The 26,772-nt window shown below is 40.9% G+C and overlaps 1 protein-coding gene across 6 annotated transcripts in view; it reads right to left on the reverse strand.

The window, feature by feature from the left end:
- The window catches only part of VPS54 (VPS54 subunit of GARP complex), a 122,147-nt gene extending 95,729 nt beyond the window's left edge, over positions 1-26,418 (reverse strand). For 3 of the 6 annotated variants that reach the window (XR_013814653.1, XR_013814654.1, XM_079792307.1), the window contains exon 1: positions 25,870-26,414. The gene's annotated coding sequence lies outside the window, so the exon portion shown is untranslated. Of the gene's footprint in view, positions 1-831; positions 953-25,869 lie in introns of all 6 variants that reach the window. The other 3 variants (XM_079792308.1, XM_079792310.1, XM_079792309.1) reach the window with 3 other exon arrangements.
- Positions 26,419-26,772: the final 354 nt, after the last annotated feature.

Genomic DNA, 26,772 nt, shown 5'->3' on the forward strand with positions numbered 1-26,772 from the left:
GAACCACAGCCTTAAATAAGGAATTAGTTAAATAAGCTAAAGTACAACCAAACAAAAGATTGTGCTGCCATTAAAAATAGAACTGCAGACCTCACACCCATCAGTATGGCTTCTATTAAAAAAAAAAAAAAAATCAGCCCTAACTGGTTTGGCTCAGTGGATAGAGCATAGGCCTGCGGACTCAAGGGTCCCATGTTCGATTCTAGTCAAGGGCATGTACCTTGGTTGCAGGCACATACCCAGTAGGGAGTGTGCAGGAGGCAGCTGTTCGATGTTTCTCTCTCATCTATGTTTCTAACTCTCTATCCCTCTCCCTTCCTCTCTGTAAAAAATCAATAAAATATATTTTTTTAAAATCAGAAAATAACAAGGCTTGGCAAGGATGTAGAGAAACTAGAACCCTTATGCACTGTTAGTGGGAATGTAAAATGATACAACCATTATGGAACCATTTTGAGGTGGTTCCTCAAAAAAGTAAAAATAGAATTGCCATATGATACAGCAATTCCACTTCTGGGTATACACAAAGAAGAACTGAAAGCAAGGTCTTGAGGAGATATTTTTACCCTATGTCATAGCAACATTATTCATAACATCCAAGAGGAGGAAACAACTTTAATTATCCATTAACAGTTGAATATATAAACAAATGTGATACCTACATACCCAATGGAATATTATTATTCATCCTTAGGAAGGAATGAAACTCTGATATATGCTACAATATGGAAGAATGTTGAGGACATTATCATAAGTGAAAAAGCCAATCACAAAAAGGTAAATACAGTATGATTGTACTTACATGAGGTATTTTATTAAATACAGGCATACCTCTGAGATATTATGGGTTCAGTTCCGGACCACTGCAGTAAAGCGAATATCACAATAAAGTAAGTCAAAATCCTTTTGCTGGTGGAAGGTCTTGCCTTCGATTTATAAAAAAACACAACATCTGTGAAGCACAATAAAGTTAAAGGGTAATAAAATGAGGTATGCTTATAGTCAAATTCATAGACACAGAAAGTAGAATGGTAATAGTCAGGGACTAGGGGAAGGAAAAAATAAGTTGTTTAATGGGTATAGTGTTTCAGTTTTGCAAGATGAAAAACTTCTGGATATTGGATGCACAACAATGTGAATAAAATTAATACTACTGAACTGAACACTTAAAATGATTAAGACAGTCAATTTTGTGTTATAAGCATTTTAGCACAATTTTTAAAATTTTTAACAGGACTGCAGAATATTTAATGACATAAAAATGTTTAACACATATTCTTAAGCCATATGGGCTAGGCTACAAACTTTTTTGATCCTGTATCCCATCAGTTAAAAAATTTTAAGCAAGTATTATTTACAAATTACATAGGGTACCACTGTATACTGTATTATACTGTATTATTATACTGTATTAATAAGTGTAATATAAAACTATGCAAAATAAATTTTTATAAGGTGAGATAAAGAGGAAAGACTTTTAAAAATAATTAATGGCAAAATTAACTTTTTACTGTTTTTAATTGATAGCTATGTGACTATGCCTCATTATTATTAAAAATCTTAAAAATCTTGATTTAACACCTTATAAAATGGTGTTTCAAAGGCTTGTCTCTAAATTTATTTTTATACCTGACTTTAAAGCCTATTATAGAAAAAGCACACACAATATCTCATAAATGTATGTGGCACCAAATGGAAGAAATAACATTACTGCATCACTGATTATGATAACACTGTAATAACCTGGTTATTATTTAACAAAAATGGAATGAAAGGGAAGACTAAATTTAGACGTGCCATTTATAGTTTTGCCACAGAACTACATTTAACACTGTCCAAATCTGTTTCCCGCTCATTGATAAAGGAAAGGATTGGAGAAAGGTAATTCAGAAACATGCCCAATAAGGTCTGAGTGACGTGGAAAAATACTTGCCCATCAATCACACCTAGAAACAGGTAATTGGCCAGGATGGGCATGGCCACGGCAAGCATGAGAAATCTAAACATATAAACTTCCAGACAAAAAAGCCCCTCTCTCGCCTGACTAGCGTGGCTCAGTGGTTGAGCGATGACCTATGAACCAGGAAGTCATGGCTGGATTCCTAGTCAGGGCACATGGGTTTTGGGCTCGGTCCCCAGTGGAGGCAGCCAATCAAAGATTCTCTCTTATCATTGATGTTTCTCTCTCTCTCTCTCTCTCCCCCTATCCCTTCCTCTCTCTGAAATCAATAAAAATATATATAAATTTTTAGAAGGTGAGATAAAGAGGAAAGACTTTTAAAAATAATTAATGGCAAAATTAACTTTTTACTGTTTTTAATTGATAGCTATGTGACTCTCTCTTAGCTCTCACCTGCCAACCCTCTAGGGACTCCTGCTGCAGGGCACTCCTCTTCCCTCTACCCAAATGGCACACGGCCATACTGGGCTCCACACATGGACTAATGGACTTTAATCTGACTGAACGCCAAACCACACCCGACTACAACATGGAACGGAAGCTCTGGATACTGGCCTTCTTTCTGACTCTACTAAACTCCCAGGTGCCCCTTTTCCAGGACTGGCTTAAGGGGCAGGGAACTTCGGAATCCCAGAAATGTAACTCCATGCAAGTAAAGCCTTCTTCCACATTCCATCCGCCTATGGGGGATTCTGAAAATGCTTCTTTCAGCAGCACCCCAAGAATCTCACTCCCCCAAATGGCAGGAGAGTTTCACCCACCAGCAATAATTATACTCTCTGAACTCTCTATTTCGAGATTTTTAAAACAAGTTAGAAAAGTCCATTCTTGGTTTTTAAAGAGTTCACCATTTAACAAAATCACATATTGATGAAAGGTTTCAAACATCCATTTTCAAAATACATTTATCATAGCTTGAGTGTTTCTAGAAAATAACCTATTTTCTCACTCATTATTTAAAAAGAAAGACACCTTTCAGGAACAGATTAAGAGTGTGAGTGTGTGTGTATGTGCAACTAAATGTTTAGTTAAATATTATTGTCAGTCACATGTCATCTCTGAAAAGATTAGTAAATTTGGAATGCTTTTTTTTGGGGGGGTGTTAAAAAATCCACAAAAATTCTTAAATTTGAAAACTCTTTTGAATACTTTTATGCATGGCTATGGAAGAGCTTGCACTAGGTAAGAGGAGAACCCAGCTCTGTACTTTATTGTTAACTTGTGGATCCATTATTAGTATTACCTTTCATCAAAAATGTGATTTCCCTACAAGAGTCATTTTAAGTTAATTGGACATTTTGAGAAAGTTGGTTTAGTTAAAACTAGATAACATAATGTGTAAACCCAATTAACCACTCATGAAAACTATATTACATCACAAGGATGACCTAACTGAAAGATACCACTATTATTCCCTTGTACTTGATCACCTATTTAAAATAGAGGCCTGGTGCACAGGTTTGTGCACCAGTGGGGTCCCTCAACCTGGCCTGCGGGGATCAGGCTAAAACCAGCTCTCCACCATCCCCCGAGGGTTCCCAAATTGAGAGAAGGCGGCTCTCGGGTGACACACCCCAAAATCAGGCTCCCTCCTCTCGAGTTCCAGGTGTGTCACCCGAGACCACAGCTGGCAAGTCACTGCAGCTCAGCAGCTCCTGCATTGAGCGTCTGCCCCCTGGTGATCATTGTGCGTCATAGCTACCGGTCAGATGGTTAGACGGTCGCTTGGGCTTTTATATAGACAGATAGATATATAAATGTGATCATCTGATAAATAGCATATGGACTGACTGAAGGTGCTGGTATCAATCCTTATAATAAATATCAGTAAACGTCCATTTCTTTTTTCTGTAGATAAAAACAAAAAAGAATATTTCTTAGGCTCGGTGGAACCTTACAAAGGAGTTTGGACTCAATCCACAAGACTGTGGTGAGTCATTAGAGAACTTTAAAACATTGGTGTTAAATGCATCACTCTAGAACAGTGATGGGCAACCTTTTGCGCTTGGTGTGTCAAACTTCGCCAAAAAACTGAGCATAACTCGGGTAGTGTGTCACTTTGAGGAAAAAACATTATTTCACTATATTTATAGTTTAAATAACATAAATATATAATTGTTAAATATAATTGTATTTAATAAACCAAAAACTAAATATTTAGTGCTGACACGCGTGTCAGAGGTTCGCCATCACTGCTCTAGAAGAATATTAGTAAGGAGGCCAAGTACAGAACCTAAGACAATTCCATTTCTGAAAATAGAAAAGAAAGATATAATGAAAGACTGATAAAGACAAGAAGGAACATCCTAGAAAGTGGGAGAAAAACCAGGAGAGAAATACCAGCTCAGAGTTTGCAAATAAAATAATAAGAAAAAAAACCTCCTTTAGACTTGGCAATTAAGAAATGACCAGTTACATCATAAAGCAATGTCATATCCAATAGTGGAGGTGAAAGCCAGACTGCAGAAGCTGGAGTGAAACAAAAGATGATGAAATAAAAAAAAATACCTATTGCCTTGGCCAGCATGGCTCAGTGGTTGCAGCATCGGCACTTGCACCAAAGGGCTGCAGGTTCGATTCCCAGTCAAGGGCAAGTATCCAGGTTGCAGGTTCAATCCCCTGCCCCAGTCAGGGTGCATGCGGAATCAACCAATCGATGTTACTCTCTCTCTTTCTCTCTCTCTCTCCTTGCCCCTCCCTTCTACTCTCTCTAAAAATCAATGGCAAAAATATCCTCAGATGAGAATTAAAAAGAAACAAAAAACCTACAATTTCAAGAGATTCAATTATGAGATATAAAACAAAATATATAGTACAATCTCATTTTAATATAAAAACTTTATATAGTTACATATAATGTATGAAAAGGTACACAACAGAATTTTAACAGTGTTTACATTTGCTTACTGGCCTTTCCTGACCACCATATTTAAGCAGATGTCCTCTTTTTCTTTCCCTCATGCAATACATATTCCCTGTTATTCTTTCCCATTAGCATTATAGTTTGTGATCTTTATAGTACTTTATCAAATTGTAACTATTTATCTACTTATTTCCTATCTCCCCACCATAAAGTAAACTTACATTTGTTTAATTCACCTTCCTATATACCACACCCAGCACGGAATTCACAATCAATAAAATGCATGAATGTTCAATGAATAAATGAACAAATGAATAACTATTGTGGAAAAAGAGGTAAAAACACACAAGCCACTAACAATGTCTCATATAGGTTCATGTACATTCAAAACAGTCTAAAAACTCAAGTCAAAAATACATTATCTTGCCAGGCCAGTGTAGCTTGGTGGCAGTTAGGCGTCAACCTGTGCACTGGAAGGTCGCTGGTTTGATTCAGGTTGAGGTACATGCTCGGGTTGCAGGGTACGTTCCCAGTGGGGAGTGTGCAAGGGATAGCCAATCAATGTTTCTCTCTCATCAATGTTTCTAACTCTCTCATCCTCTCCTTCCCTCTCTCTAAAATCAATAAAAAGAAGACACATTTAATAAAAATCAGAGAAGACTCTAGCCGACTTGGCTCAGTGGATAGAGCATCGTCAGCCTGCTGACTGAAGGGTCCCAGGTTCGATTCCAGCCAAGGGCACATGCCTGGGTTGTGGGCTCGATCCCCAGTGGGGGGCGTGCAGGAGGCAGCCGATCAATGATTCTCTCTCATCATTGATGTTTCTATCTCTCTCTCCTTCTCCCTTCTTCTCTTAAATCAATAAAGAAATAGATTAAAAAAAAATCAGAGAAAGATAAAGATGACCTTAACCTTCTAAAGACAGTAGCTTAACCTTCTCAATTGTGGCTGCAGACAGAATCACCTAGGACAGTGGTCGGCAAACTCATTAGTCAACAGAGCCAAGTATCAACAGTACAGCAACTGAAATTTCTTTTGAGAGCCAAATTTTTTAAACTTAAACTTCTTCTAACTCCACTTCTTCAAAATAGACTCGCCCAGGCCATGCTATTTTGTGGAAGAGCCACACTCAAGGGGCCAAAGAGCCGCATGTGGCTTGCGAGCCGAAGTTTGTCGACCACAGACCTAGGAAGATTTAAAAAACAACATCATCTTGTTTGTATAATATTACCTGCCTTCCTAAAATCTTATTTTAGACCTTTCATGTAATCCAGTATAATATACCACTTAAGTAAACTGGCCATAAAATGAGTTAGATCTCTGTGACCTAGTTGTGTGACCTTTGACAACTTTCTTATCCTCCTAAATCTCATTTTCCTCATTTGTAAAATGAGACAGCAATAGTATCTTCCTCATAAGAATGTTTTAAGATTTAAATCAAATATAACTTACATAACCTATGTAAGTTCATGACACAATACTTGGCACACAGTAGACATTCAATAAATCATTGCAATTACTATAATCCTATCTAATAAAAGAGCAATATGCAAATTGACCATTACTCCAACACACAAGATGGCCACCCCCATGTGGACAGAATATGGCTGCCACAAGATGGCCGGCAGGGGAGGGCAGTTAGGGGTGACCAGGCTGGCAGAGGAGGGCAGTTGGGGGGGCCAGGCCTGCACAGAGGGCAGTTGGGGGTGGGGGGGAACCAGGCCTGCAGGGGAGGACAGTTGCGGGGGACCCAGGCCTGCAGGGGAGGGCAGTTGGGGGGGACCAGGCCTGCAGGGGAGGGCAGTTGGGAAGAACCAGGCCAGCAGGGAGAGCAGTTAGGGGCGACCAGGCCAGCAGGGGAGGGCATTTAGGGGCGACCAGGCTGGCAAGGGAGGGAAGTTAGGGGTGACTGGGCCAGCAGGGAGGGTAGTTGGGGGCGACCAGGCCTGCAGGGGAGGGCAGTTGGGGGCGACCAGGCCAGCAAGGGAAGGCAGTTAGGGGCGACCAGGCTGGCAAGGGAGGGAAGTTAGGGGTGACCGGGCCAGCAGGGGAAGGTAGTTGGGGGCAACCAGGCCTGTAAGAGAGGGCAGTTAGGGGTGGCCAGGCCAGCCGGGGAGGGCAGTTAGGGGTGACCAGGCCAGCCGGGGAGGGCAGTTAGGGGTGACCAGGCCAGCAGGGGAGGGCAGTTAGGGGTGATCGGGCCGGCAGGGGAGCAGTTAGGCATTGATCAGGCTGGCAGGGGAGTGCTTAGGAGGTGATCAGGCTGGCAGGCAGAAGCAGTTAGGGGCAATCAGGCAGGCAGGCAGGTGAGCGATTGGGAGCCAACAGTCCTGGATTGTGAGAGGGATGTCCAACTGCCCGTTTAGGCCCGATCCCAGGACATCCCTCGACATCCCTCGAGGGGTCCCAGATTGGAGAGGGTGCAGGCTGGACTGAGGGACACACACCCTCGTGCACGAATTTCATGCACCAGGCCTATAGTTTCTTATAATTAAACATCTTATTAAACATCTTAAGCATTAACATTAGGACTATGCCATACAAAATTTTTAAAAAGGAGAACAAAGATGGTGGTATAGGTAAACACCGGTATTTGCTGCCTCCCACAACCACATCAAAATTACAACTAAAATACAGAACAACTATCATTCAGAACCACCTGAAAGCTGGCTGAATGGAAGTCTTACAACTAGAGAATAAGAAAGCACACTGAAACTGGTAGGAGGGAGGTGGCTCAGAGTGGGTTGGTCCGACACCCACATGTGGCATTTTTTTAATCAAGAGAGATATCTCCAAGGCCTCCTATAAGAAGCAGGGGGTCCAGCCCCACACCAGACCCCCAGTTATGGAGAAGAGAAGTCCCCATAACTTCAGGCTGTGAAAACCAGCAGGAATTGTGGCTGAGTGACATGCAGGCTGCTGTAGACCTAGTAGTTCCCCTTAATAGATAGCACATGAAATTACTCGGCCTTGATCCCTCTGAGCTCCAGTGCCAGGCAGCTTTGGGGGACCCAGACACATACAAGGAGAAACTGGATTGTCTGGCATCAGGGCACGAACTCGGGGGCAGCTTTGTCCAAGACGGGGGTGCTCACAGGGGTCATTGTTTCGGTGCTGGGACCTCCCCTGTTGCAGACCTAACTGGCAGCCATATCTGAGTCTCCATCAGCCTGGCTCACACGGTTTGCTCCACCCTGGTGATTTCCTGAGACCCCATCCCATCCAATTTGTAGTCCCACCCAAGCTCTTTGCAGCAGCTTTTCCATATTAATGGCCTGTCCTTGCTCAGGCTTCAGACTTTGCTAAAATCTCTCACACAAGCTGAAGCTGGTGTTAGTGTGCCCCAAACCTATCAATAAACGGTTCAAGACCTGGCACTAGTACCAGCCTGCCTTGCTTCAGAGCCCTTGCCTGGGCACTTCCACACCCAATACAAATAGCAGCCATCTGCAGATCTCTCTGTAGCTCCTGCTGGGTGGCTCCAGGCAGTGGCTGGCTTTGCACCTCTCTGGAGGCCCTAGAGCCAGTGCACCCAGTGGACAGCTTCAGACCATACCAGATTACAACTCTTCACATCCACAAGCAACATACTCAAGGGCAGACTCGGTAAACACCAAAGCCCTACTGAAGCAAGTCCTGCTCCATAGGGGTGTCTCCTGCATAGCAGCTCTCCCACTGTAGTCACAGCTGGTCCTCAGAGCCAATTGGCCTAGAGGTCAATTCATCCCAGTGAGCCAACAGCAATCAAGGCTCAACTATAAGACTGTGCACACAGCCCACAAAGAGTGCCCAGCTCAGATGACTAGGGAGGCTGAGCCACTGGGCCCTGGAGGACACCTACTACACAAGGCCACTCTACTAATTCCAGGAGACATAGCAGCTCTACCTAATACACAGAAACAAACACAGGGAAGCAGTCACATGTGGAGAAAAAGAAACATGTCACAAATGAAAGAAATAGAGGCAAGTAAACTATTGGATACAAAGTTCAAAACCACAGTTATAAGGTTACTGAAGGTCTTCATAAGAGCTTCAAGGGACTTAGTGAGACTTTCAAAGATCTTAGTGAGAATGTCAAAGACATGAAAAAGAACCAGTCAGAAATTAAGCATACACTAACTGAAATGAAGAATAATATACAAGGATTCAACAGTAGAGGATTCCAAGAATCAAATCAATGATTTGAAATATGAGGAAACAAAAAACACCCAATCAGAAGAGAACAAAAAGAAAAAAGAATCCAAAAATATGAAGATAATGTAAGACAACTTCAAGTGTACCAACATTCACATTATGAGGGTGCCAGAAGGAGAACAGAGAACAAGATACTAAAAACGTATTTGAAGAAATAATGGCAGAAAACTTCCCCTACCTGGTGAAAGAAATAGACTTACAAGTCCAAAAAGTGCAGAGTCCTAAACAAGAGGAACCCAAAGAGGTCTACACCAAGACACATCATAATTAAAATGCCAAAGGTTGGGGGAGGGGTGTCAATCGGGGAAAAAGGAGACATATGTAAAACTTTAAACAATAAAAAAAGAAATGCCAAAAGTTAAAGACAAAGAGAGAACCTTAAAAGCAAGAGAAAAGCAGTTAGTTACCTAAAAGAAAGCACCCAAATGACTTGTCAGCTAATTTCTCAACAGAAACTTTGCAGGCCAGAAGGGAGTGGCAAGAAATATTTAAAGTGATGAACAGCGAGGACCTACACCAAGATTACCCAGCAAAGCTATCATTTAGAATTGAAGGTCAGATAAAGAGCTTTACAAACAAGAAAAAGCTAAAGGAGTTCATCACCATTAAACCAGAATTATATAAAATATCAAAGGGTATTCTTTAAGAAGAGGAAGAGGAAGAAAAAAAGGACAAAAAATATGAACAATAAAATGGCAATAAATATATATCTAGCAACAATTGAATCTAAAAATCAAAATAAATGAACAAGAAAATGAACAAAATAGTAGTAAACTGGTAAATAAAACAGAATCAGAGGCATGGAAACATGGAACGGTCTGGCAAATCTCAGAGGGAAAGGGGGAGGTAGGGGTGGGAAGAGGTTAACCTAAGATCTTATATACATACTAGTGACCCGGCACACGAAATTGTGCGGCTCCGCCCACCCACACACGCCCTGCCCACCCACCCGCTGCCCTGCCTTGACACCCTAATCTCTCCACCCAGAGCTCAAGTGCGCCTGGCCCTGCCCTGACCCCTGCAGCCTTCTCTGGCCGCTTCAAGCCCTGCCCTCGGTCCCGCGGGTCACCTCGGGCTGGTCCCGCTTCCTCCAGGCACCTCCCGCTTCTGCCCCATCTCTGGAGCAATGTGGTAGCTCCGCCCCATCATGGTGCTGGAGGAGAGCATGGAAACCTCCCACCTGCTGCAGAGTTTTGAGCGCCGCTTCCTGGTGGCACGCACACTGCACTCTTTCCCCTGGCAGGTGGGCAGCGGGCGCGCTGAGTGTGAGTGGTGGGTGGCGAAGGACTGGTGAGAGGGGCGCTATGGGCTCTCACCCCACCTTCCCTGCCACAGGATGGTCCCACCTCCTCCGGGCGCCTCCCCACTTCTGCCCTGTCTCAGGAGCAACGCAGCGGCTCTGCCCTATCGCGCATGCAGCCTCCTGCTGAACGGTCATTACGGCATGAGAGTGTCACGACCATTAGCATATTAGCTCTTTATTATATAGGATATGCATCACCTATGGACACAGACAACAGGGTGGTGAAGCCCTGGCACAGGGGCAGGAACCAGGTGGAGGGGGACAATGAGGGTGGGGGGGGGAGGGGGACATCTGTAATACTCTCAACAATAAAGACTTTTTTTGAAGTTTTAAAACAATTTCAACTTTAGGATCCTGAGCCTTCCCTTTGGTGTCCTTTGCTTGAGTGACCCTAGTTTGGGGGTAAAAAGGGAAAAGAGAGAGCAAATGAATATGGGCAGATATAATTTAATATCAGAAAAGTAACCAAGCATAGACTAGTGGTCCTCAAATCCATGCTAGTTAAAGGAAAGAAAAAAAGTCCTGGAAAATGATGATAAAACTAGAAAGCATGGTGGCCTAGAACAGAAGCTGTTTTGATAACACAAACTGTGCTTATGGGAGAAAAGAGGGATGAGGAGGCAGAAAGGCTGGAAGTAATGCTTTGGAAGACATTTAAATAAAGGCCAAAGTTGAATCCTTGGGAGTGGAGTGGATGAGATAAAAATTACAATCTCTGAGTTGGATGACTCAACTTTCTACCTAATATATGAATCCTTTTTACAAGGGGTCTCTCTGCCTCCACCTGAAGCCTTCAATAATGGAGAATCGACTATTTCAAAAGCATATTATTGCTATAAAACAACTATATTGCTTTAGGGAAAAAAATATTTCTTGTCGTGAACAGAACCCTGCTTCTATTAAATGACATAGAGTAAATAATTCTAGTCACAGGAAAGTAATATTACAAAGGCAGAAAGTTTGGCTAATGAGAGCTGAGAGCAGGGGGTGGGCAAAAATACACATAAGAGGAAAGGAAGAAAGCTATCAGAAATCCTTACAAGAGCCAAAGAAAAAGTGTCTGGAGAAAAGGGTGAACAGTAGTGTCAACATGCTGCAGAGAGAGCAAGATCAAGGAAATTACTAACTTCAAAAAGGATAGTGGATTAGAACAAATTTAGGACAGTGGTTGGGACAGAAGCCATACCACAAGAGGTTAAGTAAGAGATGAAGTAATAAAGGCAACAAGATCAACATCTCTTTGATGGTGAAAGAAAAGAGACTAACAGTTGAGCAAGAATATTTTAGGCCATGGGAAACCTGAGCATATTTGTAGGCAAACAGCAAGAAACCAACCAAAGTATGAGATTAAAAAGGAACAAAGAAAAGAGGTGGAGAAAGATGAGGAAGAGGAAAAGTTAGATACACATGGGAATGGGGTAGGACTGGGGGGAGGGATGGAGGCAGAGAGAAAGAGACTAATCACACCCAGCAACTATGAGGCACTTTAGACTATGCCCCACCTCAAGAAAGACAGGACTTTGTCAAGGCAACAGAGAGAAAATGAACAAGCTAATCCAGAAAAGTTGCCTTCCAACCTTACTCCCCTGCCTAATTGCCCTTAAGGGAGTGGGGGGAATCAGCTGGAATTTGAACAAACCTGGACTGCCTCACTCCCACTACTAGTTCTAAAGTTTCTGTGCTGTCCTAAGATCAAAGAGTGCATTGAAAATATATTATAAATTAAAGAAGGCGGCAGGAGAGAAGTAACCAATGTTAAGACAGTAAGAAGAATTACCTATATATCATCACTAATTTGACTAAATACTATACAGTTCATAACGGCTTGATTTCATTCAAATTATTTTGTTGGTCTTCCTAACAACATAGCAAGAAACACATTTCTAAATGAATAGTGAATGAATGAATCCATGATCCTCATTGTGTGGATAAATATACAGGTTCAAGAGTAATCGGTTTCAAGAACCTTTAAGCCCAGCTAGTGTAGCCCAGTGGTTGAGCATCAACCTATGAATTGGGAGATCACAATTCAATTCCCTGTCAGGGCACATACCTAGGTTTCAGGCTCGATCCCCAGGAGGCGGTATGTAGGAGGCAACTGATCAATGATTCCCTCTCATCATTGATGTTTCTCTCTCTCCCTCTCCCTTCTTCTCTGAAATCATAAAAATATATTTTTAAAAAGATCATTTAACTAGTTAACTGTGAAGATGGTATTTGCATTCAGATCTCCTGATTTTTTTTTTTAATATTTTGGTTAATCCTCACCTGAGGATATTTTTCCATTGATTTTTAGAGAGTGGAGGGAGAGGGGGAGACAGAGAAAAACATCAATGTGAGAGAGACACATAGATTGGTTGCCTTCTGCACACACCCAGACCAGGGCCAGGGAACCTACCTGCAACCGAAGTACGTGCCCTTGACCAGAATCAAACCTGAGACCCTTCAGTCGCTCCATCCACTAAGCCAAACCGTCAAGGACCGGATATTCTAATTTTAATTTCATGCCTCTGTCTCTACATTACACTGCCTCTCAAAACAAAACAAAACAAAAAACAGTTATTTCACTACTGCCTCCCATACATTTCAGTTCTTTCTTCTTTTTCTGCTTATCAGATCAATTATTGATCCAATAATAATTATTTACAGTAATAATTATCATTTATGTCCATCTTATGTTAAAAATAAAGGTAGCGATAATTAACATCTGATTGTGATACCAATTTTTTAAGACTTTATTTTTTTCGTTACAAAGAATTTTATAAAACTGGGACTGCTAGGAAAACATTCTTCAAGAAACGCTATACATTTTTATCAGTATAATTTAATATATTTTCTTAGCAAAGGGATAAATCTTGAGTTGCAATGTGGAATAAATATGCTACTAGGGGCCATCATTTTAACCCTTTCAACAGGAAATGTGTTCCAAATTATAAATAAGTAACTTACTAATAAACTTTTATAACATCTATTTGTAATTTGAGAAAATATGGATAAAGTGGGAAATATTTTTACACTGGAGCTGGATGGAGGTAGCATTTTTTATACAATGAATTTAAATTTAGTAAAAAAGAAAAATTCAATACTCAATGCTACTTTTCTTAAAAGCAAACAAAAAATGGCAAACTTGATTTCCCCAAATTTAGAAGTATTGATATATTCAAGAAGAAAAAAAAGAACCATACTGTAATGTCCTACCAAAGACTGACTTAACAGAAATCAGTAGAGGTTGTTTTTTTAATCACAGAAATTTAAAATATCTCAAATGTCTCATATTTTAAAAAGTCATTCCCACAATACTTTTGAAATTTTAAGAGTCAATTTCTGAAAAGTAGTATAATTAAGCTTCTTTCACAGCATACCACAACAATAAACTCATATACTGTTAGTTATAAGATTTGTCACCTGACAAAATCTAGTTTAATCACTATTTTTAAAAGTATTTACATTTTTTAAAATTATGTATCATATACATTATTGTTGACAATCTCAAATAATGAAGCTAAAATTTAAACATAAATATCTGGGCTTTCAAAAATACTAGCAAATTAAAGCTGTTATAAATAAGTAGCTGTCTACTCATCTTAGTAATTAAAAGTATGGAAGAAACTAAAGAAACCCAGAAAATAAGAACAAAGTTGTACTAATCTACTTTTTCTTTATACTCTCACTTGACACTTATGATAACCTGTGCTTTGCAGTTAATTCTGACTACATATTTCCTGAAGTTCCATGTTTACGTTTAATTTAGTGACAAGATTAAAATAATAAGAGGTAATCTTGGCTAGAAGGATAAAAAGTATAACTTTGTAATATTACATTTAAACATTTTAAATGGCTATAAATAAGTGACATTTCATGTGTGACATCCTTATCAGGAATAAATTTTCAAAAATATCCTCAAAAACAATAAATATGTATACATTTGAAATACAAAATAGATACTATTAAAATAAAAGCAATGTCTTTTTTCCCCAGGCACTTATCAAACTTAATATACTAAAATAACAAAATACAGCAGCCACTGAAATTAAGAGTCCACAGGCCTAGGATTGATAAAACTGTACTGTGATAAAAATCTGTCACTAGCATGAAAAAAATTCAATGAAAACCAAATATAAACTTGGATGCTTTATTTTACTCCTTTGTGTCATTGATGACTATATTACTCATGACATTTTTGTCAAAGTGAATCAGATTAGAACACTGGTATTCTGTTTTTGGTGTCTCCATCAAAGATTAGCAAATAAATCCTAAAATCACTCATTCTAAGTTATTGGAAAATACATATGTCTTAAATATGTAAACCATTAGACATATTAAAATGCCTACAAAAAGAGTAAATTTAAAATAAAATCTGTATAATCTTCCTGGCCAATGTTGTTCAGTGGTTGAGCATCAACCCATGAACCAGGAGATCATGGTTCAATTTCTGGTCAGGACACATGCCTGGGATACAGGCTCGATCCCCAGTATGGGGCGTGCAGGAGGCAGACCATCAATGATTCTCTCTCATCACTGATGTTTCTTTCTCTCCATGTCCCTTCCTCTCTGAAATCAATAAAAGAAAAAATTTTTTTTCAATATCTATAACCTATCCTACCATGAAATAGGTTACTACAAGAAATTATATACATATTAATATATTCAAAGGAACAAAAATGAGAGGTGGATTATCTATTGTTTTGGGTTATCCCTGCCCTGCTTCTTTCCAGAGTAGAAATAATCTAGTGTTAACAGTCTATCTTATATTTTATATCTAAGTCCCTAAAGGGCAGGATCTTCAAATATTCTAAACAAGTGCTCTATGAATGTTAAGTAACAAATGCTTTCAAGGGATTTTTCAAAATATATTTTTATTCATTTCAGAGAGGAAGGGAGAGGGAGAGAGAGATAGAAACATCAATGATGAGAGGGAATCATTGATGGCTGCCTCCTGCACGCCCTCTTCTGGGGATCGAGCCTGCAACCTGGGTATGTGCCCTGTAAATTGAACTGTGATCTCCTGGATCAAAGGTCGATGCTCAACCACTGAGCCATGCCAGTTGGGCCAAGGAATTTCCTTTTAGAAAAAAATAAAGCAAAAAGCTAGAAACTCATCTTCAGTGGGTCAGCAAGTGGTTTGGAAACGAAAATATTAAATGTTAGCTTAACATTTAAAGTTAAGTAACTATAAAGTTCATTACTACTATAACCCCAAATCAACAATAAATTAGTATTTTGAGTAATCACTGCTTGACATTACCTCTACACTCCTCCACATTATTTGGATCTCTTAGCCCAGTTCAGCCTTACTAGCTTCCCTACTTAGCTTAGATCCCATGGTCAATTATATCCCAACTAGTGGCCTGGTGCACGAATTCGTGCACATTGAAAGGAAATTAATTAGAAGAAGTATTTTAATATCGCTATTCGCCCTTTCTCTATAATACAAGTGTCAACCAAATTCACAATCGACAATGACAAATCGAAACACATGCGTGTGATTGGCACCAGCGAGAGCTTTATATGTATCGTGCATGTGCAAGTCAACTTAGTTTTTTATATATATATAGAATAAACTTGCTTAATAGACCTGCTTTCTGATTTAGCTAAACTTTTTCCAGCCCAGTGAAGTACCCCAACTTCTCTTTCAGGTAACTGTCAGCAACACAGCAGTAAATATCAACATGAAGCAGATTATTTTTGTAGATCACACAGGGAGAACAAAGGGTAAAATATTTAACTACAGCAGTGTGTGACTATATTCTGTGCAGTGAGAAAACCTGAAGTCATTTTCAAGGTTCACCATTTCTTACTTCTTTTCAGTCAGGTCAAGTTTCTAAATCTCCATTTTCCGGCTAATGAAAAGAAAATAGGATTTCACCAAGTCTCCTATCTACTCCAGGAATTCTATGAAGATCAAATGAGATGAGGCATGGGAAAACACTTCACAGACATTTGGTTAATGTGTAAAATGTTTCCACCTGGCTATAAAGCAAGTCGTGTTTCTGGGCTGGAGAAACTCCAAGGAGGCTAGTCACTAGGGAGAGGAAGCCAGGTTTTGCTACGTGACATCATTACCCGGCGCCCACAGCCACTGTTTCTGGGCTGGGCTGGGCTGGGCTGTGGGCCGTATTTTGTGCCATGGGGTCTTAGCAGCGTTAGCTGTGATTTGGTGAGGTATCACTCCAGGGTGGTGGCGGGGCCTGTGTCTCACTTGGGGGAAGCCGAGTGTTGCTTTGTGGGCACCAGGTCCGTGGTGCCATTTCTCTGTAAATGGCCAGTGCGTGTCACGGCAGCTCCTGCATTGAGCATCTGCCTTCTAGTGGTCAGTGCACATCATAGCAACTGGTTGGACAGTCAGACACTTAGCATATTAGCCTTTTATATATAGAGATAGTCTCCCTTGTATCTTCAATTATCTCCTCCCCTCATCCATCTTCAATATAATCTCTTTGCTTTGTTCCTGGCTGTAGAACACTGCCAGAGAAAAACTATGTAAAACATGAAAATTATAATTTTGTTAGTTCCAATCTCAGATGAAGCCCTGCTCAGCAATCCTTTCACTTATTTATTGTGAAACCCTTCTTGTTCCCAGAGTATCCTATCTAATCAAGAGGGAACATGCTAATTGACCGTCACGCCCTCACAAAGATGGCAGCACCCACAGCCAATAAGGAGGGAATATGCTGACCGCCACACCCTCAAAGATGGCGGCGCCCACAGCCACAAGATGGTGGCGCCCAGGCTCCTCAGCCCTGCCTGGGGGCGGGCCTGGCCTTGCCACGCGTCTGCCTCCGGAGTCCCCCAGTCCCCTCAGCCCCCCAGCCGCCCAGGGCCAGCCCAAGGCGCAGGCAAGCCTCGGATGGCGGCTGCCCAGCCACCCAGGGCTGCCGGAGGCTCAGGTAACCAGGGCTGGCTGAGGCTGTGCTGCTGGCAGTGGCAGCAGCAGAGGTGTGATGGGGGTGTCGCCTTCCCCTGATCACCAGGTCGCCTCTCACCCCTGAGGGCTCCAGACTGTGAGAGGGGGCAGGCCGGGCTGAGGGACCCCCTTCCAATGCATGAATTTTCATGCACCGGGCCTCTAGTTTATAATAAACTTTCAGCACTCTCATGTCCCCTAGCTTTCCTTCATCAATCCCATGCTTAAAAAGTAAACTTTTTACTTCATACCCTCCCCTAAAAAAGTCCTTAAATCCAACTTCTTCCATTCATATCCAAACATATCTAATTCTCACCTATACACAACTCCTAACTTTCTGAGGTATAGTACAGATGTCTACTCTTTTCCAGTGTTAATCCCCCAACCAGCTGTTCTTAATCTCACTTCTTCCCAATTCACATGAGAATTTATTCTATTACTTATTCCCTCACACTAATTTAATCTCATTGGCCCATCAAAAAAGTTCAAGAACTAAATTAAAGTTCTTTCTCTCAACTCTATCTCCTGAAACTACTTCTTACCTCCTCTTCATTGATAAACTTCTAGTCTCTTTAGTCTACCTTCTTAGCAATGTCTTCCATTTCCAGCACTCACTTGGCTCTGGAAAAGGTAAAGAATGGCCTGATTTTTAAATTCAATTGCTTATATTCAGTCTTCATTTAACCTGATCTCACTGCCTTCAAAAGTCAATGAAAATAATAAATGTAGATGGAATTAAAGAATTAGAAAGTTACATTTTTAATCATCCAATACAATGAATGATTCAAACAAGGATCATTAATGGATGCTAAATCCACTGGTTTAAAGGGTTGTTAGGAACAGGATATTTACATGTCCACCAAGTATCATCCTATGAATTATTTAATTAAACAGTCAAGAGATCTCAGTTCCCACCTTTACCCATTGATCAAGCTGGAATCACCAACAGGGGATAGCCTTATGTTATGTGCTTCTTGGAAGTGATAAAATGGTAGGTATACATATGATCTTTGTGGTATTCTTTTTTTTAAAAAAAAAAATGGTTTTTTAATTGATTTCAGAGAGGAAGGGAGAGGGAGAGAGAGATGGAAGCATCAATGATGAGAGAGAATCATTGATCGGCTGCCTCCTGCATGCCGCACACTGGGGATCGAGCCCATAACCCAGGCATGTGCCCTGACCGGGAATCAAACTCATGACCTCCTAGTTCACAGGTTGACGCTCAACCACTGAGCCACACCAGCCAGGGCTTTGTGGTATTCTTGCCAGAAATATCTAATCATGAAGAAAAAGACTAATTCAGAATATGGAATATACTTGAGGACAAATGCCTTTATTTTCAAAAGAGAACACAAGGAAAAGAGGGAGGCAGTAGGACTAGTCCAGATTGAGGGAGACTAAAGAGACATAAAAACCAAATGTGTGAATCATGTATTGGGGGAGTGGGGGAGAAGCTATAAAGAATTTTGAGACAAATGAGAAAATTTTAAGTATGGACTCTATGTTGAATAATGTTGTTGAGCAACTGTTGTTATTTTCAGATGTCATATGGTATTGTGGTTGTGTAAGACAATGTCCCAGTAATAGGAAGATGCATACTTACGTATTTAGGGGTGAAGCATCATGATATCTACATCCTGTTTTCAGATTTGACAAAAGGAAAATGTGTGTGTGGAGGTCTTCACTCTACTATCCTTTTGACCTTTCTGTGGGTTTAAAATTTTTTTAATAATAAACCAATGAAAGTTTACTAAGAACTGAAGATAAGTAGAAATGTGACAGACAAATGGAAGGGAGGAAGAGCGTGACAAGGAAAACATTCCAGGAATAGGAAACTATGTGCAAAGGCTTAGAGGGAAGAGAGAGCCTATTGCCAGAAACTACAAGTAAGTCAATATTTCTGAGAAAGTTATATATTTGGGGGAAGGAGGGAGTTACGGAGAGTCTTTAAACTGGAGAGATAAGTTGAGAAAATAAATGAATTTATAAATTTGTTTAAAATAATAAGGAATATGGATTTCATCTTGAGAATAAAAGTCACAGAAATAATTTAGTTGCCCTTTAGAAAGATCACTGATTATAGCACAGAGAATGTATGTACTAGTATTAGAGAAGTCTAAGACTAGAAGAGACCAGATAGTAAACATGCAATAATCTAGTTGAGAGATGAGTGTAGCCTAATCTCAGATAATGGTAGAAAAGATGGAGAAAACTAGATAGATTCCAGATCTTTCTGCAGTTCTAACCTCTTTTCAGTATCTCACACCCAAATTTATAACTGCTACTGGGCATCTGCCCTTACAAGTCCCATAGATACCTAAAATTCAATACATCCAAAATTTAAACTCGTCTATCATCGTTACTCCTCTCCTCCACCTGCCAATAATTTATTCCTTCTCTAGCTAGTTAATGGCAACACCAATTATGTACTTTACCAAGCTGGAAACTGTAGAGCTTCTTGACTCTAACCACTTTACATTCTTCAATTTCTGTACCAACTTGGACTGTCCTTGGATTCTACTTCCAAAATTCATTACAAATTCATGACTTGCTCTCCATTCCAACTGCCACTGCTCTAGTTCACAATTTTATTTGTGGATTAGACTATTGTGAGAGTCTCCTACCAAAAGTCTTTCTTTGTTCCTAATCTCAACTTTAGAATCATCTTTCTAAAATTCAGATCTGATTAGATCACTCTCTTTAAGTATTCTTTTGATAGTGGTATATATCAAGTCTAAAATCTTCACAAACTGAGCCCAATCTACCCTTCAGGTTAGCCAACTTGAAAACACACACATACACACACACACCAGGGCATGAACTTTCTTGACATAATTATTTTGATTTCTAAATTTTACTTTATATACTCCACAGGAAAAAACTCATAAAATATGATGCATCACTACAATATTCATACACAAACACCCACTCGCTGAACTTCCTTTCAGTCAAAAAGCCAACTATTTGAACATAAAATTCTCCAAATTAGTGGCATTTTTCCCCCTGAGAAATTCCCCCTACTTTCTATAATCCAATTTTTTAAGTCCGCCATATTTTTAAAAATTTATTTTTATTTATTTTAGAGAGGGAGGAAGAGAAGAGGAAAGAGGGGGAGAGGAAGAGGGAGGAAGGGGGGAAGAAACAGAGAGATAGAGAAAAAACACACACCATGGTTTGATTGTCTGCAGCAGGTGCCCCAACGGGGATCAAACGGGCAACCCAGGTATGTGAGCTGACCAGGAATCAAACCCAAGACCTTCCAGTACAAAGGACAGAAGACACTCCAACTAACTGAGCCACATTGGCCAGGGCAAGTACACCATATTTTAAGTTCACCACTTGATTTATTCTGAATACTGTCTCAAACTATTCTACCCTCACGCTACCCCAGAAAAATCTCACTGAAAAGTTCCAGCTCTGCTTACCTGCAGTCTTACTTTTGACTGTGAAGTAGAGTTGACCAGGTAACACAACTGTAGGAGATTAGATTTCCCCCCATTCATTTCATGTATTTTAGTTAATTCAATTTTAAATGCTACAGAACAAACTATGGACCACTGGACATGTCTAAAAATAAAAGCATTTCTTTTTGTGTAAAATGATGTTGAAAAATAACAGAAAAGGAAACAAATCTAGAAAGATAGATTTTACAAATAGTGGGTAGGTTTAAAACCCTTGTTTGTTCAGGCAAATCTTCACATTTGAAGAGCACTTATCAGTGGTAGAAAATAAAAAAACCCTTCAGATCTAAAGGAAGGCATGAATAGCAAATGAAGACAGAAATAATTATTCCCAACAAGGGAATTAATCCAGATAACTGTAGCTTACTCTCAAAAAAATGCTAAAATATTTTTGTACAAATAAGTAACTTCTGCAAAATTTAATTCTGAAATTATATATTTTCAAATAGCATATTTTGAAAACAAGGTAACCTTTTCTTGATAACTTAATTTCACCATTATAATAATCAGTTTTATACTGTTTTATAACAGTAATACTCTCAGGTACTACTAAAGGAAATCAGTTTGTCCCTATATTAAAGAGCTTCTTTTTTTTTTAATACATATTTTATTGATTTTTATACAGAGAGGAAAGGAGAGGGATAGAGAGTTAGAAACATCGATGAGAGAGAGACATGGAACAGCTGCCTCCTGCACACCCACTACTGGGGATGTGCCGGCAACCAAGGTACATGCCCTTGACTGGAATCAAACCTGGGACCCTTCAATCCTCAGGCCAACACTCTATCCACTGAGCCAAACCGGTTAGGGCCATGGTCAGCAAACTGTGGCTCGAGAGCCACATGCAGCTTTTTGGCCCCTTGAGTGTGGCTCTTCCACAAAATACCACAGCCTGGGCGAGTCTATTTTGAAGTGACGTTAGAAGAAGTTTAAGTTTAAAAAATTTGGCTCTCAAAAGAAATTTCAATCGTTGTACTGTTGATATTTGGCTGTGTTGACTAATGAGTTTGCCAACCACTGGGTTAGGGCAAGAGCTTCTAATTATGGTAATAATACTAGTTCTTTTGCTAGTTTGTTATCAATATATTTTTAGAAATTCTCTCTTCTCCCTAGAAAGGCTGTTAGCAGTCACTGTTCTCTGCCTTACCATCTATATTATTCCTGCCTTTGGCACCTTCTCTATCCCTTTCTATTTTGATTCTTCTGAAACAAGTAACTAACTTTTTTAAATTGAGGTATAATTGATATAACAATAGTTTCAGGGATAGTAGCTAACTCTTACACACAGGTGTTTTATGGTTGACATAGCACTTTAACACTCATTACCTCATTCAATTCTCACAATAACCTTATAATGCAGGAATTATCATTATTCCTATTTTATAGATGAGAAAATGGAGGCTCAGAAAGATTGAATAATTCACCTAAGATCATAAAGCAGATACATAGCAAAAGTGATCCCAACTGTCAATCTTTTCTTCTTTCACCGCCAAATTGAGCTGTTAAAAACATATTAAAGAGCCAAAACTGAGGCCTATAAGAAAAAAAGATGGGATTTATGTATAAGCTTTGAAACATTTTGGACATTAATTTTAAAACAGCCTACTTCTCTTTTCTTTGGCAGTTGATGCTACCATGAAAAAAAATCACTTCTAGATAAACAAACTACTACTATACTATGTTTATTTCCAATTTCAAAAAAACTTATGCTCCAGTAACCAACAATTCAAAACATAATAGTTCAAATTTACAGTAAAATAAGGCTGCCATTTCTGGGGAAATTTTTTTTTTCTTCACAGAGGAGGTAGAAGAGGGTATAGCGGGGATAAATGGTGATGGAAGGAGACTTGACTTGGGGTGGTGAATACACAGTATAATATATAGGTGATGTATTATAGAATTGTACACCAGAAACCTATATAATTTTATTAACCAATGTCACCCCAATAAATTCAATAAATAAATAAAAAAAATTTTTCTTCAGGTTTGAAGACAACAAAACAGACTAAAGAATACCTTCATTGAAAGACAAATATCACATGATCTCACTTATATGTGGAATCTAATAAGCAAAATAGATCCAGAGACATAATAGTAGAAGCATGGAATAGACTGTGGAATCTCAGAGGGAAGGTGGAGGTGGGTGGGTGAGATCAGGTGGGTGGGGGAGGTGGGTGGGAAGAGATCAACCAAAGAACTTGTATGCATATATGCATAACAGACAATACGGGGCAGGAGATGGGGTGGGCTAGAAGGGGTCAATGGAGGAAAATGGGGGACATATGTAATACTTTCAATAATAAAGATTTAATTTTTTTAAAAAAGAATATCTGTGTGGAGTCATAGATTTCCTTTTACTTTTCTCTCAACTGCCTCCCCCTACAAAGAAAGTTGCTAGAGAACCTGAAAGGTTAATCTGATCCACCAGTGTCCACAGAGTATTTTACCGCCAGCTCAGGCCCTTACCAGAATCATGCAAACCATAGTTTAGAACAATACTACTGACATTTTGGGTCAGATAATTCTTTGTTGTGTGGGTAAGGTAAGATATGTCCTGTTCAATGTAGGATGCTAATCAACATTTCTTGGCTGGATGCCAACAGCACCCCACCTTCAGTTGTGATAATAAAAAATGTTTCCAGATACTGCCAAATGTCCCTTGGAGGCAAAATCACTCCTGCTCGAGAACCAGATTTAGATGTTAGGGCCCTAGGGTCTTTGAAAAAGGAGGTCTCCAACCGGCCCTGTTAATTATAATTTTGTTTTTAAATTTGGATTTTTAAAAATAAGATGATAATAGTTCAAGAAGATACTTAAATAATATATATGCCTGCCTCTTTAGAGTAAAGCATTTTTAGAGAATTGTGTTACATGGATTTCATCTATGTGTATACATTAGTCCTCCCTCTGCTAGTAAAATGTCCAGTTCTCTCCCTCCTCTGGTAGTAAAATGTCAAATACAGTACATACATGCATGCATGAATGCATACATATACAAGAGAACCTAAACAATTCTAACTTACAAATCCCTATTTCTTGCCCTTCATGACCACATTGTGGTTCTTGAACCATGCATCCGAGAGATTCAAGCTTCCACTCTTCAGATTTCTTGCCATCTGTTTGTGAAGCAAGCAGGAAATAAACTGATGACCTTTAAGGTATTTTTCCTACCTTAATATCCTAATACTCTCAGGTTTTACTTATTGACAAAAATATTCTCTCAGCTTTTACTTATTGACTCCCAGCTGACAGACTACCTCCATACGTATATTAATCTATGCTGAATATAACCAAAAAGTATGTCAGTTGTTTAAAGCATCGCTTAATACCAGTGACCAGTTGCTTATTCTGACTCAAATATTTTAAACATGTGAATTTTAAAACAAAAACTTCTCAAGCTATGGACTGATACCATTTATACTAGTATGAATGAACCACAGAGGCAAATATTGAGATGAAAAGTAGATCAGTAGTTGCTTAGGTCTGGGGTGGGGTGAGGAGAATGGGGAGTAACTGCTAATGATGAGTTTTCTTTTTTGGGGTGATAAAATGTTCTAGAATTGATTACGGTGATAGTTGTACAACTTTGTAAAAAGCTAAAAGCAGGAAAAATTAGTTTGTCAATTTTTATTGATAGAAAAAATGTGATTAAGGACAAATTCTGCAAAATTGGCTGTTTGATGAGTTATAAGATTTTATTTTAATTCTGAAATTAAAAATGTAATACCTATTCAGAAATAAATTTTAACTTTTCTAGAAAATCAATATATGCAAATTAATCATCTTTTCCTAGTAAACTTTGGATGATTTGAAAGCAATAAAAAACATTTCAGAAAGCTAAATGCTAAAGTAACAATACAAAATATATTAACATGGTCAACAACAAGGGAACATGAACAGTCTTTATAGTTTTGTTGTGATACATTCTATAAAGAAAACCATTCAAATATATTTCATTTCTTTTAAAAGTGATCCTCAGACTATAAAGTCTGTCCTGGTAAGGTAATAATTCTGAAGTTTCCAGAGCATAATTTAAAAATAGCCACATCACATTAAATTGCAAACATCTAATCTCCAAAACCACAACTATCAACTACCCCAAATTTGCACATATTGATATTTTTTTACCCAAACCTATTATGAACAATGATGATCACAATGAACCATCAAGTAATACCTACCGGTACAAAATCGGGACTCGAACTACAATATGAATACAGTCAAACACACAAATCCCATTATTCTTTCTGTTCTATCATAAATGCTTAGAAATAAATGATCAAGGCTCTCAAGTACTTTTCCAATTAGAACTCTCCATAAAGTCAACCTGAATGTCCATCAAAATCTTCAGTTTTCACAGTAACACACTTCTCAGTCTACCATCATATCATCACTTGCCTTGTAGTCAACATTTACTATGAAGATTGCCCTGGGGTTTGACAAATCAGAAATAGAGCCAATTAAAAAAACAAACAAAAAACACTCCAAACATTTTAACTCTTCGAAAGTAAGGAAAGCCTCAATTAAATAATAATAATAATAATAATAATAAATAAAGCTGGTTAAAGGGGAGTTTTTAAAAACTGGGCCAAAACTCTAAATATACCATCCTGAACTCGGCACATGGACAGGCCAAATGGTCAGTTATCATGGGCAAATGTTCCCTCGTCAGCGGCGGGGAAGGCCTGCCTTGCATCAAAGCAGCGAAGGGAAAGCAGCAGAACTGAAGAACATTAATTATTGAACAAAATACTGCGAGCTAAAATTGTCAGACTGCAACACACTGAGTTATCCTTCGGGTTAGCCTTCTCCGGGAAGAAAAACGATTTTTTTTTTTAATTTAAATTATTTCAGTAGCATCAAGAGGGGGCCATGGGCCCGGCTGTGCAAAGAAAGTTTGGGGGCAGCTTCTCAGGAGGTGGTGGAAGTTCCAGAGCCCGGATCCCCGAGGGGCGAGGACGGCGCCGGAGGCCGCCGCTGGGGTTGGAGGTGAGCCCGGCTGCCGGCCGGATCCCGGACGGAGAAGGGAGCTTCGGCGCCGGTCAAGTCCAGACCGAAACTCGGTCGGCTGGGAGCCGGGGAGGAGACAGAGGGGGTGGGGTCAGGGTCCCCCTCGCCACGGAGGAGGTCGGGTGGAGGGTGGGCCGCGAGCGCAGGGGCCGAGCGGGGCCGGCCGACACCTACCTGCGGTCCCGGGCAGCCGCCCCGAGCGCGGCCTAGTGCATCGCCGCCGCCTCCAGCCCTCGTCGCGCCGAGACTGCTGCTCCGCGGCCGCCGCCGCCGCCGCCGCCCGGAGCCCCGCCGGGCCCGAGCCCGGCTTCCCGCCGCTGCCCCGCGCCGGCTGGCCCGTCAGCCAGGGGAGCACAGGGCCGCCCTCCTGAGCCCTACTCCGCTCGGGGGTGAGAGGCGGCCGCGGCGGCTCCCTCACGTCTCTCCCGGGTGTCCTGTCAGCCAGCAGTTTCCCCCGGGTCCGCAGCGCCGCCTCCGCCGCTGCTGCCACCGCCTCTCCCACATCCCCGGCCGCCACAGGAGCCGCCGCCGCGCCTCGCCGCGACCACCACCCTCAGCGCGTCTGCTCCCGGCTCTCGGCTGCCCCGCTCCCCGCCGACCCGCTCGGCCCGGCTAGGTCGGGGGAGACCGCGCCGGAGGCCGCCGCAGCCCCCAGCCCACAATCCACCGCGCGGCGCCGCCGGGGCGGGAGGGCCGCGGCCCGGCCGGGGGGAGCGCTCGCCGCCTCCCGAGAGGCGCCGGCGCTGACGCGGCCCGGGGCCCCCGGGGCCCCCGGGGCGGGAAGTCCCCCGGGACGGGAAGTCCCCCGCGCGGCTCCCCTGCGCCTCCTCGCATAGTCCTGCACGCGAGGACAGAAACCCGCGCTGAACTCTTCGTTTCCCCACCACCCTCCCCACCCGGAGCTGTTCTCAGGAGCACCCGGGGGCCGCCGGCCTCCCTGGGGCTGAGCCCTCGCCCGCTCCCCACACCCACCGACTCCAAAAGTCCCGAGATCACCCGGGACCCAGTAAAGTATAGATATTTCCACAATATTCCACCTCTCACCCCCTCAACGTGAACGCTGTTCAGAGTTTCCCT

The sequence above is a fragment of the Cnephaeus nilssonii genome (assembly GCF_951640355.1).
Source record: "Cnephaeus nilssonii genome assembly, chromosome: 15".
NCBI classification, from domain to species: domain Eukaryota; kingdom Metazoa; phylum Chordata; class Mammalia; order Chiroptera; family Vespertilionidae; genus Cnephaeus; species Cnephaeus nilssonii.